The 19,289-nt window shown below is 44.4% G+C and overlaps 1 protein-coding gene across 2 annotated transcripts in view; it reads left to right on the top strand.

Moving 5' to 3' along the window:
- The window catches only part of ZMAT3 (zinc finger matrin-type 3), a 28,605-nt gene extending 19,525 nt beyond the window's left edge, over nt 1-9,080 (top strand). The window contains exon 7 of one of the 2 annotated variants that reach the window (XM_033516721.1): nt 8,673-9,080. The gene's annotated coding sequence lies outside the window, so the exon portion shown is untranslated. Of the gene's footprint in view, nt 1-2,737; nt 5,905-8,672 lie in introns of those variants that run through there. The other variant, XM_033516720.1, reaches the window with a different exon arrangement.
- Nucleotides 9,081-19,289: the final 10,209 nt, after the last annotated feature.

Below are 19,289 nucleotides of genomic sequence, written 5' to 3' on the forward strand. Positions count from 1 at the left end.
GCATAATAAGCTTTCAAGGGAGTTCTTAATTTGGGTACAGATTGTATATGCTAATTATATGGCAGCAGTCTTGGCAATTAGCATACATGCTTTCAACTTGCATTTCTGATTGCTGTAACAAAGCCAGCGCTGCCTTCTCCACTCACTGACTTCAAAGGCTTTGTCTTGATTTAAGAAATGCTGTCCTAAAGCTGTTAGGAGAAAATGAAGCTGTGGTACTGCCACTGTCAGGCTGCCCACTTAACAAACTGTGTGGTAAATGGATGAGCAGCCAAGCTCCCTGCAATGGTTCATGAGAGCTTTGAGGCTGGAAAATGCCAGCCAGCATTTCTTGTCATTGGCATACAACATAATATTCCCACAGTGAATACAGAATAGGTCTTCCAAATCAGAGCGTGTGTCCCTAAAATATCAGCACCCAAAGATACACCTTGGGTTCAGACCACAGGCTTTCAAACTTGAAAGAGAATATTATGTACACATCCCAGAAGGGAAAGTAATAATCAGTGGAAGAAACAAGAATAGAAACAAAGAGAAAATTTGAATTTCCCTTGGGTGATCCTGCCAACCCTGGGACCCAAGACCAGCATAGGTCATGTGTAACATTTAAAAACATTTGGCACCTTAATCTGCATTTTCATCAACCTCAGCAGACATTTTAAATTGCTGTAGCATTTCTGTAAATCTGGCTGCAAGTTATCTTTGAAAACAAGGCTTAAACCCCCAAGCAAGTTAGTCTTTTACAGAATTTAACCCTAAAAGGAGAGTAATCTTCTTGTGGTTGTGCAGCTGCAGTGGGTGAAGTTGTAGCCTTTGAGCCTGGCTAGAACTCTCCAGGGCAATTCCCTGCAGAGAGCTGGAGCTGCCTGAGCTGCCTACACCAAAATTAAGGATTACAATCCCCTGTTGCTGTCAGGGTACATTTCTGGTTCCAGCCTCAAGCTGCATGTTCCATGCAGAAGCTCATCTCAATGCTGCAATACCACAGACAAACTGAAAATATTTGAGTGTCTTTCTAGAGTCTGGTGGAGATCACCCTGTGCTCAGCAGGTGCCACTGAAGCTGATCTAGATTTCCTCCAGAAAGAAGTGAAGCTGTGTCACAACATGCAGGAGCATCACTTAATGCTTGGCATTTGGAATAAAACTTAATATTACACAATTATGGTGTTGAATGGCTGGCAGCAATTTTGCCAGAGGAGTATCACGTGTCTTTCCCAGAAGGATTCAATTTTTAATATTGTTTCAATTGGCTTTTCCAATCTCTGTTTATTAGAAATGACTTATCTATGTTGGAAGTGCTGCCTTTAACCTGATACAGCTGGTTCCACCTGCAGCGCTGTGAAAAAATCCTGTCTGCAGCATTTGTCTTCCATGGGCTCGGTGTATGACCAAAGCAAATTGTCACCTTGCAGAAATTAGGCTTTTGAAGGGCTAAAAGAGTGTTAGCTCTTCATCTGCTTTATGTGCTTTGAGGCTCTTTCCAAAAGAGTTTTGCTTTTACACCCTCAAAGCATGGAAATGTATTGCTGACAGGGAAATCTGGAAAGTTAAGTGGTGTGGATGGAGAGTCCACAGAAGGAAGAACAAAATGGGCTCTGAGATGCCAGGGCTGTGCCAGTCCAGAGCCAAGCTGGTGAGGAGTGCAGCCACCTGGCTTCTCTCCCCTTTTTCTGACTTTCTGCTATTACCTTTCTAAACCCAAATCACCAGCTGCACTGGAGGTTCTTGCTATGAAGCTAAACTGGTGATGAAATGGAGTATTTTGGGGGACAATCTTGTTTATTTGGAGCACATGTACAAGGCCAGATGCCCTAAGTCCTGACAGGCTCTACGACTTGGAAAGGATTTCCACTTGCACAAGAAGAGGCCAGTTTTAGTCAGCATCCTCATACCCAGCTTTCCTATACAGCATAGAATAGGGAACAGCTGTCTGCTCCACCTTCACCTATTTGAGCCACTGCTTTTCTTTTTTTTTTTTTTTTTTAAATGGGACCTCGGGGAAGTCATTAAGTTTTTGTGTCTCAGTGGAATCTTTCCTGTCTCTATGGGGAAAGAGCAAGTGTGGGATGACTGGATTCACTCCTATTTCAAGGAAAATAATAGTATTCAAGGTGTAGTAGTACATAAGTGGCAGATCTGACTGTCCTGAGTGTTCATGTAAATGCAGTGATACACTTGAACTTTCTTTACTAGGCAGTAAAGGAGGTATTTTTATGATGCATTTTATGGGGCCAAGGAGATGAGTGAGCAATTGTAGTGTGAGGTGAATTTTCAAACAAGTGTTTAATCTTTATTCCCTGGAGGGATGGCTTTGGTAACTGGAGAAGTGGGAACAATAGAGAACTGAGGTCAGTTTTGGCAGAAATGGGTCACAGTCATTCATAACTCAAAAATAACTCCTATTAGCTGGTATCCACCTTCTTGGGCTCCAATTCTGCCACCTCCCTTCAGGTCCAGCAGCTTTGGTGTGGGCTGTGGTGTCCTGCTTGGGCAGCACTGACCAGCTTCTCACCCACTGCAGGTCCAGGCTGTGGTTTTCTAATTGGCTTCCAGAAAATTAAGAGAAAAAAATTACAAAAGTCTTGTAGCCCCTTAAAAGGCTGCATGTTTCCATGTTTTTGAGCCTCCTGGATGCAAAATTCCCATCAGTCCTCAGCAGGGTCGAGGTTCTGAAGTGCTGGCTGCAGCTAGTGTGGTGCAACAGAGGTGGTAACACTTTGTGGTGGCTCTTACAGGTGCCTGGAGCTCTCAGGATGCTGTTTTCCCTGGAAAGGGGAGCGTGGGATGCCTCTCCCCACATCCATGCTCCGGTGTCCGTCTGTCCTGGTGGCTGTACTGCCTCACCCAGCCCAGCCTTCCTATGCTGTGATCACACCTCCTGATGGCACTGCAGACATACTTTTAGAACAACTCCCTCCTTAGACCCGTATTTCGAACTCTTGTTTAATGTTGCCCCCTTTTCAGAGGTTTTAAGAAAGGTGGAAGTGCTTTATTGAGATTGGGTTGCTGTTTTGAAGCAGGCAGAGTGATGGCATTTTATTTGGATTTCAACAGCACACCCATTAGGATTTTGAAAGGTAGTAATATTCCCTGGAAACAGAAGAGGGCAGCTGTTTTTTGGGAAATGAGGAGTGCATTGACTATTTTTGAGAATGAAATAGCAGTCACTCAGATCTAGACGAGAGAGCTTTTTTTTTTTTTTTTTCATGAATGAATAAAAATAGCACAGTATTTCAGGGCTCTTGCTGGTGTAATTAGTGTGTGAAATAGCTGGACCCCCATCACCTTCCACTGAGTCCCTGGGTTTTGTCTGGCAAAATTAGATTCCTTGCAATTTTATTGCAATGTAATTAAAAAGTAACCAAGGGAATATAGAATTCAGTCTTCAGAGATGTTCGGCTTCAGACAGAGTAAAAAGCATCTGCAGCTCGCTGGATCGAGTCAGTTTCTTTATTTACTGCCCATGGGGGGGAAAAAAAATGCTGTCAAATGTCTGTATGCATGGAAAAATCAGGTTTAGTAAATGTTTTTCAACCCCCCTCAAATATATGGGTGTTTTTTTAACTGAAAGAGATTTTCAGTTTGTATTAAACAATAATATTTATTGCATTGGTTTGGAATTTAGGCAATACAATGCATACAATGAATCCCATGGAAACACAAGTCCTGGATGTGTTTGCCCCTTGTTTATTGTGTGTTTCCTGGGTGCCAAGCCTGGATGTGGCCCTTCATGAGAGGGGCAGTTAATCCCTGTTCATGTGGGACTTGTACTTCATAGCTGCTCCAGGCAGGTAATTTGGAAAACTCAAGAGTCACTTCTCCCAGCACCTTCCCAGTGCCACTGTGTCCTTCCAGCTCTGAAAACAAATGGGATTTTTTGTATTTGGCTGCACCAAAAAGCATGTGAAAAACAAATTTTTATTTTTTTTTTTTTAATAGCTCTGAGGCAGAAATAATTGGAGACCCTCCATAATGAAACAGTACTGACTGAAAGGGTAGCCCAAAAAAGACTGCTCTTCCAATGCAGGAAAGAATGAGGGCTGCCCTAAACTTTTAATCAGAGGCTCAAATTTTTTTGCAGCTCCTGACAAGGAAAGCATCCCTTAATAATGCTCCTGACAGTTCCAAACTCCTGAAATTAATATGAGAGCAACGAGGATTTAATGGAAGCGCTAATTACAGATGCTGGAATTATTCTGCTGCAATTCAAAACCTCTGATGTGGAGAAACTCTTAGCATGGTTGGGCTGTCATCTAATTTCTGTGAAGTTTTGCTGTGAAAGGTGACCCTGGCTTTACACACCTTCCTTCTGTGAGATGTGGGCTTCCTTCCCTCACACTGACTTCCACAACTTGCACAGAACTGGGATGCAAGCAATTCTTCCTGCTCTGGAGGTGGTGCTACTCATACCCCTTTGGGGTGTTCTTCCCTCTATTTCCCCTCATGATTAGTGATAATGTGCTAGTGGACTCACATCCAGGCTTTTCCCAAAAAAGCTGACTGGTTATGCAGGTGGATGAAACACAGGTGGCTGTGGTGGTTTGTACCTGGAGTGTCTCCTCTGCAGCAGGAGCAGCTCAACCTCGGGTGGATCAGCTCCTGCTTCTTTGTGCTTCATGTTCTCGTTTGGTACCAACAAACTGGTGCCACTTCACGTGGTTATTCAGGGGTTGGTGGGGCATGGATGGAAGTGGAGGCCAGGCAGCCTCTAGGTGAGAGGGAACGATCCATGGGGTGAAGCCACCTCAGTGTCTAACCCTGAGTGCACCTCCCAAAAAGCACAGATCTTTGGAAGCAATCTGACATTATCAGTAGACCTACTTGGCATGGCTCCAGAGCCATTTTTTACCCCAGACTTCCTCCAAATCTGCCAGAGGTGCATGGAGACCCTGCCAGGTCTGTGGAAGGTGGTCCCTGGCTAGTGAGTCCTTGGCAGGCTGGGCTGCTGGGCTCCACCTTTAGCAACCCCTGGCTCTTTGGAGCCTTCATGGAACACCAGGAGATTGCTGCTGGCCTGATGAGCTGCTCTGAACACCCTGACAGACCCTGCCATCATCCACCTAAAGGTTTTGTTGGGGTTTTGGAGACTGGCTATATGGCAGCAGGCCCAAACTGCCCTCCTTGCATATCCTGAAAATGCTCTCTCTGGATGCTTAGCATGCAGGAGAACTAGAATTAAATTTGAAGGCTTTAAAGGGAGAGCTTCAATTTCCAAGATCAGAGGAAGTCACAGACTGAGGGACTGGAGAGGGACCTTCCCCAAAACATGAACATCTTTTGATCTATGCAACCTTTTCTAGTCTCCCTTACAGCCAGCTGTGAAACCTGAACCTTGATATTAGTTCCAACTGTTGAATGGCATTAGATGATTCATCTCTGCTATTAACACAAAAAAGTAATACCATTTTCAGCTTTGCACATAATGCCTTTTGAGAAATAGATGAAGACATAAGGGACACCGAAGAATTATTTAATCTAAGCTTTTTTCCTTCAGCCCTGTATTTTGTCACTCTATTGAATGATTACACTCCAGTTTCTGCCCTTCCCCAGTTACTCTGGAGACAGTGACAAAGGCAGGAGCCATCTCATCCTGCTTCAGTGCCCCTCTCCTAAGGGAGGGCTGTGCATCTTTTATTGAAAAGTAATAAATGTTCTTTGGTATAACAGAGTGAAAAGAAGGAGGGGAAAATCACCAAGCTGGTTTCAATATGCTCTGTTAATAAGCCAGAGCCACTGTCATAAAAATGCCAGCACGAGCATTGAAAATCGAAGTATAATCTCAATGATTCAGCTGCGACATCTAATTTGGCCAAAGAGGGGGCTTGGAGATTTTTCCATCCTCTCTGGTCAACATGGAGCCTTGTGCATAAATAAAAATATTCTTGGGAAACCTTGCAATGAATCATATGCTCTGTGGCAATCAAGATGGAGGAGTTTTTATTGTTGTGGTAATTCTTGGCATGGGACATGGACTTTGCAGCTGAAAGACAATGGCCAATTTTACGGATTTTAGAGCTCTTATTTATTAGTGAGGACCTTGATAGAGTGGAATTTGAACACCCTGTTCCTCTTCCTCTCTGCTATTAAAAAAGAGAACAATAAATCAAAGATGAATTGGTAGAAGTAAAAGTGATGGTCAGGAAAAACCTTATGGTGTTGAATTTTGGGGAAGGATATTTGTAAACCAAAAACTTAGTTACAAATGTCACTGTAAAAGAATGTTCTCTCTAGATTTCCCTGAAATCATGGACCATGTGCTGACTTGTGGATGCTGGGTGTTGAGCTGACCTCAGCTCACACTAAACCTCCTAAAAGTAAAGAATTTTTAAGTCAAAATTTTGTAATAAGAATTGAGAATTTTGAATGCTGTGAGTGGGGAGAGAATGACATTTTACACAAGCATCTTAAAAGCTCCAGTTGTCCATATAACTTAGTGGTGGGTGGCCTAATAGCATGCATATATTTGTGTTTTCTGGGGTTTGTAAGTGCTGTTATAACTATGGTAAATTATACAGAAAGAAATGAGTTAACTTCCCAGAGCTGGGAGCAGAAAATATTTTCTTCTTTAGTGCCATTCTTGCTGCTGTTAAAGGTTTATCAAGAGGAAGCTGCATTTTTCCTCAGCACATTATTATTGTGATTGTTTCCCTGGCACTGACAGCACCCCCAGTACTTCTTCATTGTGTGGTAGATGTGCAAGAGCCTGCTCGGTCTCCCATTGAAATCAATAACTATCTTCCTTAATTAGCATTCAAATTACTATCAGTCTTTTAACATTACTATCAATTAGGCACAGCACAGCCATGCCCTGTTGTTTGTCTGAATTCTTGCAGGTGAGCCAGGGTGGGATCATGGGCAGGAGCCAGACCCCAGGGATTTGGGTCGCACCCACTGATGGTCACAGGCTCTCTGAAATATTGCTGGATGAGGAGGAGGGGGCTCTCCTGGAACAACAGGCACAGCACAGCTGAGCTGATTGCCCTGTTCTAATCAAACAAATAACTTGGAAGTGTCAGAAATGTGATTACATCCACAGGAAAGCAAGCCTTTCCTCCTTTTTTCCTCCGTTGCTGGATGCTGAGGGCTGAAACGACATTGGCATGCAGTGAACTCTCCCCAGGAGCTGGGCTGGGGCCCAGAAATTAACACAAGCAGCTTTTTAAGGCACATGGGAGCAAGACATAACTGGCTGAGAGGCTGCAGGTTGGAAAGCCAGGGCAGAATAGTGCTGGGTTTATTCTCCAAGCACTGTATATCAAGGAACTGATGTGGATGTTGAGGAGGCACCAAGGGAGCTTGAAATGATCGATGTGATTTCATGACTGCTCCAAAGCACCTGCCAAGGGGAACCTGGGATGGGGTAATGCAGGTTCCAGGGACTGAAGCTTGTGTTTGCTCTGCAGGATTGTTTCTCCAGATTGGGATCAGAGTATTTGCAGAGCTTCAGTCTAAGGAAAAAAAAACCAAACAACAACAACAAAAAAAAAAAAAGAAAAAAAAAGATAAAAAAAGGAAAGAACGAAACTGTTTTGATGAAGTTAAAGCACAGAACAAACTGGGTTCCCTGATGGCTCTACCAAGGTTTGCTGAAAATTAGCTGCTCAGCACATGGTGATATTTGCTAGCAAAACAGACTAAATGATCTAAACCAAAGCACATGGGGCTGTTATAAACCGCCTGTGCCTCAGATCAGAAAATTACTTAGCACTGGCAATTTACTCTAACATCCCTCCTCAATCTAATAGAGATTATCCTGTGGAAAGGTCTGTTTTCTACTCTGAAAACTCAGACTGCCACCTATTTTCCTCTGTCCCCAAAGCTTGTATTACATTTACATTATTTAAACTCCTGACTTTTTTTATACTGTTGTATTTTACAACCACGTGGTACATTTGAAATAATTCTGCATGTGGGAAAGAGAGGCAGACAGAAACCTGCTCTTTGGAAGCAAGGAGTATTTCCCCTTGGAGCTCTATACTTCACCTCCTCTCTGCATTTTCCTTATCTGAGTTGATAGAAGACCCTCTTGGCAAGGATAGCAGTTGTCCATGTGGAAAAGTGACCTTTTAATTTATATTTTTCATTTTCTTGGATCCAGTGAGCATCTGTAAGAAGGAGCCTGCTCTGCCAGAGGGTTTTCAAGGGCTGCCAGCAGCTGGTCCATGTAGGTAAGGCAGGTTGCTGCAGACCAGGATGAACTTATTAGCATTAATTAAAAGACAGAAGTATCTGAGTGTGATGGAGCTTGCCTGTGCTGCTCCTGGAGAGGAATCTCAGTCTTATTAACCTCTTTTCTGTGCATTGAAGGACACGCTTCGGACATTGCAGCACAGTCTGGTGTGGCCACACCAGTAAATATGGGCAGAACCAGGGCTTCTCCTGCAGGATAGAGGGTGTGAGCTGCCACAAAATACAAGCATGGTTCCCCAGGGCCAGGCTGAACAGGGCTCTGAGGACCCTGATCTAGTGGTGCCATGGCTGAGGGATTGTAACTAAACAATCTTTAAGGTCCCTTCTAACCCACAGCATTCTGTGATTCCTGTGGCCATTTAGACCTGTCAAAGCAGGAGATGAGGATTCAGGGGCAGGAAGGAGAGAAACTTCCCCCCTTTGCATCTCTGCTGTCTTCTTTATTCATTTACATCTCACAACCGGATTTAATTTATCTAGATGTGCCAGCTCAATGAAACTTCAGTTTCTTCTCTTAACTGCTGTGATAATCTCACCTCTGCTGTCTTCTGAAAATAGAAGAAGCCATGTAGATAAAATGGCCCATTTCAACGAGTATCTTTGAGATTTTTCAGCTTTCTTTTCTTCACATCACAGAAAACTTCAAACTTCACCTCAGCACCCGAGGCTCTGATTTCAATTTACATTAATTTCAGACAGCACAAAGCAATTCCCTAATAGCTGAGAGCATTGTTAATGCCTCTCTTTTTTGAGGTAAAGAAAGAAGAAAATGGTCTAAAAGAAATTCATATATTGTTCATAATAACAGTTTTCAATGAAGCAAAACCCTTAATGTTCCTATGGAAGTTCCTGCAATAAAATACATACAGTTCCCTGTTTGGCTCCTAATTCTTATTTTGCACTTTTTATTTGCTGAGATTTTCAATTTTCTGAGCAAGATGGGAAAAATGAACTCTTGGTGCTCAGTTCACAGGAGCCATCTCATCAAAGAGAAGTGAGTTTCCTCCCTAACCCTGAGTAGCTCACCTGCCTTCCATGGGTAAGGTGGGGGATGAGGGGAAATCCCCACGTTGGGTAGGGTTTTCCAGTTACATCACAAGCTCTGATGAACTTTGAAGCTCTCCCAGAGGAGAGCTTCAAAGATTGGTCACTTAAAACCCCAAAATCGTGATAGATATTCTGACAGAGAGGTCGTAACATTTGCTTTAGCTTGGGAAACTGAAAAATGGCTTTATTTAACAGCAGTGCACTTATCCCCCTCAAAATGCGAATGAAGATTAATCCTCGGTCACGCTGGGAAAGACTTTGCTTTGAAATGGCTGTTACAGTGATTTTAAATTAACATACACAGCACACAGAGTGAATTCTTTTCCTCTGAGTGTGTCCACTCTGGGCACTTCTTACCACAATTTAATTGACTGCCAATTAATGTAGTCAGACATTTTTAAGGCCACGGTAGACATTTTCCCACATTAATCTGCAAGCTGGTTGATAATTAATCTGAGACATCTATCTTCCCCAGCCCCAGAGATAGGTAAAACTACCAGATACCAGACACTTGTTACTAAAAACCACAATTATATCTTCATTTATAACAGCTGAGGAACAATGTTTAATTAGTTACATGGTATTATTTGTGGATAACTGACTTCCATATAGACAATGTCTAGAGTGCTTCAAGTCATATATTTGGGTTTGAAAATCATCTCAGGAAATAGTTTGCTCCTTTGTGCTTCTCCTCTGACCTTCTATTTAACACCAGCAAAAGAGAATGAAAAAATGGTTTATTGAAGGTCAGATATATTCTTTTAAATAATGAGTTTCTGGATTTTTTTTTTTCCAGTTAAGGAAATCTCAAGAAATTAAGCAAGATATTCCTCTCCAAGTATTTATTCAGCCTGAAGTTATTTGTGACTTTATTTGGGAAAAAAACAACTCAACAAAACATTTATAGAAGAGACAGACTTCTACAAAGCATGTTGCATGTGTGGACACCTTCTTCATCTGCCATCCCTTGAATCTGGGTGAAGGCACAGGTGCCTTTGCATTTTCCTGACATTTTCCATTCCCTCTGTACACAGGATAACATCAGGCTCATCCAGGTGCAGGATCTGTTTGGTACTTTCACCCTTTGTTTCCCTTGTCTTGCAGAGATAACCCAGCACCCAGAGAAGGAGCATTACCTCTCTGCACAAGGGCACATCCCTTCACGGAGCCCAGCCCTTGTGGGGAGCTCTGCTGTGCATGGTGGAAGGTTCAGGGGAACAATTAGCTCACAGAAACGCCAATCCCACTCGTTTGTGTCTTATCTCATTTCTGAGTGAGCACAACCACCTCCTTACAGCTGCTGGGTGATGAAAACCCTCCACTCTGCTAGCTAATAACAGTGGTTGAGCCAAGCTAGCCTGAGAGAGAGAGAAAGGAGCTGGCAGAGCCTCCTGCTTTCTGCTGGTACCCACTCACCTCCCAAAATGCCAGTGGCTCATGCTTAGACCTCCAACAACAGACATGCTGCCCAGTGCTGCTGTGACATGCTGCCAGAACCTTTGGGTCCACTTTTCTTTGCCAAAGCAAGGCAAAATATTCAAGTTAGCGAGACCAAGTGGACTGTTCTGCTCCTAAGACCCTTGTTGAGCTTACTGCCTCAGGACTTGCACCAACAATTCAATGATGAGTTCTCCTGGGCCCCCAAAGCCCCAAAGCCTCAGACAACATCTCAAAGTCACTGCAGGCAAGCTCAGAGGGATCTGGTGACCACAGGACTGGGCTGGTCCATTTTCCTGGGTCTGTCCTACCAAATGTGTGCTGGTCATAGTGGGGGCAGTGCAGCCTCCAGAGCTGATGCTGCAATACAGACAACGCTCCCAGACACCCCCACCCCGGTTCAGAGCAGTAAAACCACTGTCACCTTCGCTTGCAGAGATGAGTTTCAGCCTTGTGACTTCTCCCCACACCCCATCAAAGCCCTTCCAGTTCTGTAGACACCCCTGTGGCTTAAGGACTTGAAACTCTTTCCAGGAAGGTTGGAGGAAAGCTCCTGAACAAACATTGAAAGCCTCTTAATCAAAGTCAGTAAGAGCCAGAGCAAAATGAATTGAACTTTGGGGTGAAAAATGGCTTTTCTTTTTAAGAAAGGTGGATACTTTCTATTGATTTTTTTTTTCTTTACTTAAGATTTTGCAGCAAATCCATAAAGAAACTTTCACTGCAATGTTCTTGGAAATAAATGGTCCACATATTATGCACATTCATTTACAGCCAGCAGATCTATCTAAAAAGAATAGGAACTGATTGAGTTAGCTTTCTGTAAATGAAAAGGGGCTTGGCTGTACCAGTCTTTTTGCAAAGTAATTTATCTGCTTGAAAGTTGGATCATCAGCTGTAGTTAAACCTCATTTTGCTTTCAAGATGCTTGTTTTGTGCTTCCAGTCTAGGCTTTTTCCAAACCATCACGAGCTCAAATTTTAGCTTAAGTTTGCACAAACTTCAATGAATTAGATCATGACTGAGCAAGGATGAGCCTTGCTGCTAGCCTTGTCTAACCAGTACGTGACCTGTGGCAGCAGACAGTGGGATAACCAGAGCATCTCCTGGGAAACAGCCCTTGATAAAAGAGTGAAACCAGCACAAACAAGTAACACCAACATGGGTCATAAGCTGTGAGGAATTCTGCTTTTTTTACTGGGGATGCTTATTAGATATTCAATTATGCTTCTCGAACCTACAGCCCTACATATCCTGTTGCCCTCTTTGTTTCCTCTCTGGACAGCTACACAAAGAGGCAGAGTAGCTTTCGGACTTTGAAAACTCCTCTCTCCTTTTCCCACTGCGTTCTCTCAGAGGTGCAGCATTCCCAAATCCTTCACTACCAGTAGTCATCTGTGTCTTCTTGCTGAGTTTTTTCCTCCACCACCACCACAGGTCTTGGATATTAGCTATCCTACTGCCCACTTGCTTCACTTTGATACCAGACCTCTCAGACAGAGGTTAATCCTGAGGAAAAAGCCTCCCACAGGATCCTCTTTTCTTTCCACCTACTCACATGAATCAGCGAGCTGTTTGGTGAGTGGGATGGGGAGGGAGCAGGTCAGTGCTCAGGGCACATCCCCAGGCCCCTGGATGGGGGAGCTGAGAGCTCAGCATTCCAGAGATGCTTCCATGTCCAGAGAGCAGCTGCAGCAGCAGCAGCAGCAATTTGCTTTCTCTGCCCTTACTTGCTCTGGCTCCAAGGGATGTCCACCTGCCCCCTGCCCCTTGGTGAGGGTAAATTCCCTGTGCTGTACCAGTGCAGGAAGGTTGGGGCACCCCAAGGTAGCCCAAGGCTGCAGCAGTTTGCAGGCCCAGCTCAGGCCACACCAGCAGAGAGTGCTGGGGACATCAGTGTCACCCACCCCAGCAAGGAGTGGGGTGGGTGCTGCTGCTCAAGCTGTTGAGGGCACACACATCATTTTGTGAGTGAGGAAGCAGGTAAAAGAAGCTGAGAGAACATTCTGAGCCCTGACAGCAGTCCTTTGAGTGAACTGGATCCAATCCATGATAGCCATGGATCAGGATGGACAGAACCAAACAAGCAGCTGCTTTGTTAATGCCCCTTTACCTGCAGAAATGTCTGAAAACCTGGCTGGAAGGTGCAGGAGAGCTCTCAGCCCACTCAGCTGTGCTGGGTCCAGGGTGTCTCCCCAGGGCTGGTGGATTCTGGCTGAAGTCTGGGAGAGATGCTGATCACAGGCAGAGGTGTGCTGCCAGTCCCTGACAGTGTTTTAGCTGATTTGCAGCCCTGGGGGAGGAAAAGCATTCAGAAATCAATATTAGTGGATTTTAAATTAAGTACTAAATTATCTCACCTTCAGTCACAGTGAATTTACTCCAGAATGGTTCCTACAAAAATTTACTGTTTTTCCGTGAAAAAAAAATATGTGGCAAGTACATCGTGTATTTCTCCCCCACCCCCCAAAAGGAAACAGCAAAAATCCCTTCTTCCTCCCTAAATCTATGTAGAGACATCCAGATTTACCTCACAGCAAGTCACTGTAAAAATACCACGATATAACATTATTTGGGGAATGAACCCCTCTTACTGTTGCATGATACAGCATAGATACAACAATGATATAATACATAACTCTGGTGAGCTTATAAATATATGAATAGAAAATGACCTGCAAGTTGTTTTTCCTCTTGGCTGTGAGTGCCAGGGGCTCTGATCAGTGTACACTTACATATTGCTGCAAGGCAAGGAAATCTTTTTTTATGCTAGGAAACACCTGTGATGGAAAAACAGCAATATAAATACTTCATCATTTCAGCCACAGCTGCTCTGTGGCTCTTGTGCTGAATTCTAAGAGATAGTAAAACCCGTAATCATTTCCCACTTCTGCAGTTTGTAGCCAAAACATAATTACAGTAAAGCACCAAGCTTTGCAAAACGCAAGAGGTGAAATCCTGACCCCCACATTTAGATGTTTTCAGCCTTGTGTGCCTTGTTTCCTGTCCCAGGGGTGTCCTCAGGTACCCACCACATACCTGACAGCAGGAGGTGAGTTTGGAGCTCTTCAGCTGGTGTTCTTTGTGCTGCTGTGCTGTGGCTGTTGCCAGAGATGGGGCTGCTGGAGGAAAAGGTCTGACAACACATCAGGGCAGACACATTCCTTAATACATTTTTGTAGCTATAGGTTCTCGGTTTGACTCCATCAGCGACTGCTGAAGGCTCTCAATAAGGATGTCCTGGTGTGTGGTCAGGCACCCCAGAGGTTCTTGTGATGCCAAATCTGCCTGTTAATTGATGGGTCACAGCCTGTCAATGCCCCTCTGTCTGGTGTTTTTGGCTGCTGTGAGGAGGTTATGGTCCTGGAGGAGCTGTGTGGCAGCTCTGGGAATAGGGAGGAGCGCTGACCCTGCACACCACCAAAGGTTTCTGTGGAGAATGGGGAGCTGTGGGTGCATGGAAATGCCAATGGATGGCCACATTGTCCTGGAGAAGGTGTCTGTGACACTGGGGGCAGTGCCCCAGTGCTGGCCTCATTCACTCCATCTGCACATGGCTCGGGATGCTGTGAACAAACTCACATTTGCAAACGGAGGAGAATTATAAACTCTCTCTGAGCTCTGTCTGTGAGCTGGCCCCTCTGGTCAGCACTGGGAGGTTCTGCCACCAGCAAATATGCTGTGGTGGGTACTGGGCTCAGTGGGAACCCACTGACCCCATCCCAGCTTGGGCTGGGTCAGATGCTCATCCCTTACACTCTCTTTTTTGCACTCTCTTTGCCTTTCATGTGGCAAATAGCTCCCACTGGTGAATGTCAGGATTTCTTGCTCATGAGCAGATACAGACATGTTAATTCTTCCTTAAAGAGACTTAAAAAGAGTCAAACTCCATCCCCTGGTGCACACATTGTATTTAGTAATTAAAAGCTCTTATCGCACCAAGTTTTGGTTTAAATATAGTTCATAATTCCCTCTGGACTACAGAAGGGAAAAGTGATTCTAAAGGAATGTATGATAGAGCAGCCTGTGAAACTCATATTCCTTCTGAAAGCTGGGTGGGGAGACCTTTCCCAAGGAGACCTGGAGGGGGGAAACTGGAGAGACAAAGAGAGAGAAAGGAAAGAGAACAAGAAGACTCAAAGCAAAGAAATATTCACCCCTTTCTAAATAAATACCCAAACTCATTTCACTGATCCCAACTGGATGGGTGTGGAATGATATCCCGAGGGAGGAGAAGTGTTGAAGGGCCAAAGGAACAGTGAAGTTTCACTGTGACTTAAACCAGCCCACTGTGAAGGGTGCAGAAAGGCTGGCAGTGCCAGCAGGGTCTGACCCTGTCCCTCTGGGCTCTCTGCTCTTTCTGGAGCTCTTTGCTGAAGGGACCACTAACATACCCAGCTTTATTTTATTGATATTTATATCTTTATTTTTATATTTATTTATATTTATTTTATATATATTGATTTATTTAATTGTCTTTAGCTCAAAAAAAGGAGAAAATCTGATATGCTTAATGTGAAAATGAGGGTGTGTTTTACTACAATATAAACCTGCCTCACACCTTGCTCTCCACAGCCCAGGGCGTCCTCTGAGGATTCTCTGTGTGCTTTCTTCTCCAATGGCTGAAAAATATCAGCATTTTTTGGAGTGTCTGTAATGCTTTGAGGAGAATTCCAACTCAAGAAGATAATCAAAGAATGGAAATGGGTTTTATTTCTTCACTTTTCTATTCATTCAGCTTGACAGTGCACTAAGGGGAAGGTGCTGGTGGTGTCAGGGGGATGCATGGCTGGGGTGGACCACGAGAGGAAGGAGCACAGGTCTGTGGAGCTCCCCTCTCCTGGGTGTGCTGCTCGAGCCCATGACACGCTGCAGCATCCCCAAATTACACACACATCTGTTCCAGCACCAATTAGTCATGTGATGTTTGAAACATCAAATACTCTTTCCCTGCTTATCAACACTGCAATTATGGCCTGTCAGGGTTTTATGCTCTACTCAAAATAAACACCCAAATGTTCATGTTAACCCTTTAGCTCTCTGGGACTGTGTTACACAGAATTTGTGGGGTGAGCAGGGACAACAGGGTCCCTGCTGTGGGGTAAGAGCAGGGGAGAGGGGCAGTGACTTGTACAGGGCGTGTGGTGCCAAGGCCAGGCTCAGAATTGAAGCCCTCAACTATTTATTCAAAGGCTTTCATAATATTTCAGCTTTTTTGCCATGTGATGTTATGAATACAGCTACCTTGGCTGTGGCAAAGTTTTGAAGTGTCCTTGGAAGAACTGATGATGATGTTTTTAGAACCCCTTCTTCTCCTGAGTCATGGTTTTTTTGGTGTGTAACTGAATTTTTACGGGAAAGAAACATATTTTAAGGGAGTTTTAATTTTCTCTCTTAAAGGATGATTTGCTTTTGATCTGCCAGCCAAAGATTTTCATGATTTTATTTTACAAAAGGAGATAAAAACTACAGGGTTTGGACTAATATTTTATATTTATTTTTATTTTTATTTTTATTTTAAGAAAAAGAGAGTACTTTTCCACATTTTTATTCAGGAAAATCGAGGTTTTATTTTTCTCAGCTGCTTGAGTCTGTGTTAATGCCAATATGGGACACACTGCAAAATATTTTGCCTGGACAGATGTTGCAGAGGCTTTGGTTTGTTTTGGTGGTCAGACAAGCCTTGTGTGCTGCTCTTCACCACTCACAGCCTCTGCTGCCCTCCTCAAGCCTTACCCAGTAGGGCTGTGAAGGCAAAAAGGGCTTGAGGCATTTTGGGGTACAGAGAGCAGAGGTGAAGCTGTGCCATGAGTATATCCAGTAGTTTTCCACTGTTTCAACCTGAATTTTTTAGACAAAAGCAATCTGAGCCATTTTTCCCAGGCCACTTCTGCTTCTTTTTGGGATGAAGTTGGCAGCCAGTGCTCAAGACAGACCCTTGGCTATATCAGGAGCAAGGGGCAGTGGCAGATCCAGCCTTGGAAAGCCCTGATTCTGCCTCTGGAAGCACTGGGGTCTCTGTCTGCTGTTTGGGCTCTGAATTCCCCACTGAGTTCACCCCAAAGAAAGCAAATGAGGAGAGAGGCTGCAGGAGGGGTCACATGTGTGCACTGGCTCTGAGGGACAGACCTGACTCTGCTCTTCCCTTCTCCATGACCTTCCCCTCTCCACTTCTCACCTCTCCCTTGGCTTTGCTGTGCAGCGTTTTGCTTGGAAACTTGGAACCACGCAGCAGCCTGCAGTTACCAGTAATGATGGGCAAGCTTTTTATTATTTCCTTTTTTCTCTCTATTGCTGCTTAATGACATAAACATCTTGAATGCTTTTGATAAGTTGACTGAGGTGCATATATTAAATTCCTGGAGTTTCTGCTGTGAAGGGCTCCCAGCAATGTCAGAGCTAATCTGCAGCTCTCAGGGCCTGGGACACACTGCAGCAATGTGAGGAAACACAGCCCAGCTCATGCAGGAGTCCTGCTTTATGGATGGTGCTCCAACACCTCCTCTGCAGAAAACGCCAATGTCAAACAGAGAAGAAAAGTGATGGGATTGACTTGGACTAAGAGAAGCTCAGGTGTGTCCCAGCCTATTCTTTATTGGGACATTCATTATCCAATTTTAGCTCTGCCTTGGGATTACTTATTTCTTTAAGGGAGAGCTTGCTGTTGATTTTCATCTTGAATGGCTGTTCTGATCCAGTGCCAAATTCCAGCTATTTAGGTAAAGTTACCCAACTTCTACTTTTGCATCCAACTTTCAAACAAAAAGAAAGAAGCTGTGGTTATAAAAATGTTATTTATAAGAATACTTTAAGAATTGATATTTCCAAACAGCCCTTTTCCTACTATTTATTATTTTTCTTTTGGAGGGTAATGTTTGGAATATTTTCTTTCCCTCCAGGAGCTGTGTTGGATGCTGCCTTGCACTGGCTGTTGATGGGATCTGAAAGACAAACTCTTGCTCCATGCTAGACAGGTTAGCTGAGTGGAAACCTCTGTCAGAGGTGCCTCACAGCCTCTGTGCTCAGTGGCTGCTCTGGCAGCAGCGTGGCAGATGGGAACACAGCTGGAATGCAGAGGATGAGGGAGATGCTGCTAATGAGAGCTGTCAGCCCGGCACAGACCCGAGCTCGGCTGCTCAGCAAATGGCTCTGTGCTTTGGAAGGGCTTCCAGGGCTGGGGGGCCCAAATGGCTTTAGTGCAGCCTCTAAAAATGCTGCTGTGACATAGCCCTGCTCTTCTGGGCCCTTCAAAGACCTGAGTTTTGCATGCATCTGGTATTTCTAAGGCAATTTAGGGAGTCAGAACAGACCATAGATGTCCTATTGCCTAAGTTCACACTGCAGCGTGAGCTGGGCAGGGCAGCACATGTTTTGAAATACTCACAGAAATTCCATCTTCAGACAGACATGGGCAAATTGTGACCCCAAGTGTGCAAGCTCAGCACTTGGGCTTGAAGCTGTGCCTCTGTAAGAGAAATACCAATTTTCCATGCTGGAGGACAGCAGGCCTCAGTTTCCCCTCTCTCTCTGGCAGGTGCTGGGATGTGCTGCTCTGCCCATCACATCCTTGCAGCACCAGCCCTGGCCTGCTCACCAGGGACAATGAGGAAGCTGAGATAACCCAATTCAGCTTCCAAGCCCAAGCCATCCCCTGGAATCTGAGTGCTTTCCCTGCTGAGCTGTTACTGCTGCAGGTCCTGCTCCACACCAGAACAAACTGCCCCGACACAGCCAAGTCCTCCAGGTCTCCCAGGACACATACAGCAGTCATTTCCCTGCTCTTTCACACTCTCCTCTGTTCTTTTGCCCTGTAATTCCCACATTCCCAGAGGGTGCCACTTTCCAAATCTTTCCCTTGTTCCCATCAGCAGATTTGTGTGTTCTGGGGTGTTCAGAGCATGAAGTACCTGCTCTGAGTGCTGCAGCTGGCACCTGGAATGTGTTTCTCTACACCACGGTCTGGTTTGTGGTTTCTCTCAATGTGATGATTTGGTTAAGTGCAAATGCCACAGTTGGCTGGTATGACCAGAACGACATTTGATTTGTTTACAACTGAGAGTAAATGAAAGTAAGAAATATGTTACTTTGAATTTCAAAGAACAAAAACCCTCATCTGAATAGATCAAATGCCTTCTTTGTATCTTTTAAGATAAAACGCTTTTGATGTTATCACAATCCACCTTTGGAAGTTTTGGGATGAGAAATATTATCATCTGATAGAAAAATATTTACTGAAAAATCAGTTATTCTGTTTCTGGGAGAAACATCTGACACCTGTAGAAAGATGTGTTACTGGGGATGACTTTCAGTGGTTGTACATGAACCCACAGCTGCTTCTGCCTTGCCTGAGTCAAATTCCCAGTCCTGCCTGGCAGAGATGGAGCTTGTAGCTGCTGGTGTGTGCTCAGGCACCCAAGGACAGCAAGGATGCTGTTATCAGCTCTTGTCCCTTGCAAGGCATGGGCGAGCTCACGCTGGCTGCTGCTGGCAGGTACAATTAACCTTGCTAATCAGCAGCTCTCTGAGGAAGGAAGTGTACTGCTCCTGCAGGGAATTCATTTTTTGCTTCAGGTTGATTGATATTCATGTACCTCAGTATTTCAGCATTCCTCT

The sequence above is a fragment of the Parus major genome, chromosome 9 (genome assembly GCF_001522545.3).
Source record: "Parus major isolate Abel chromosome 9, Parus_major1.1, whole genome shotgun sequence".
Classification (NCBI taxonomy): Eukaryota; Metazoa; Chordata; class Aves; order Passeriformes; family Paridae; genus Parus; species Parus major.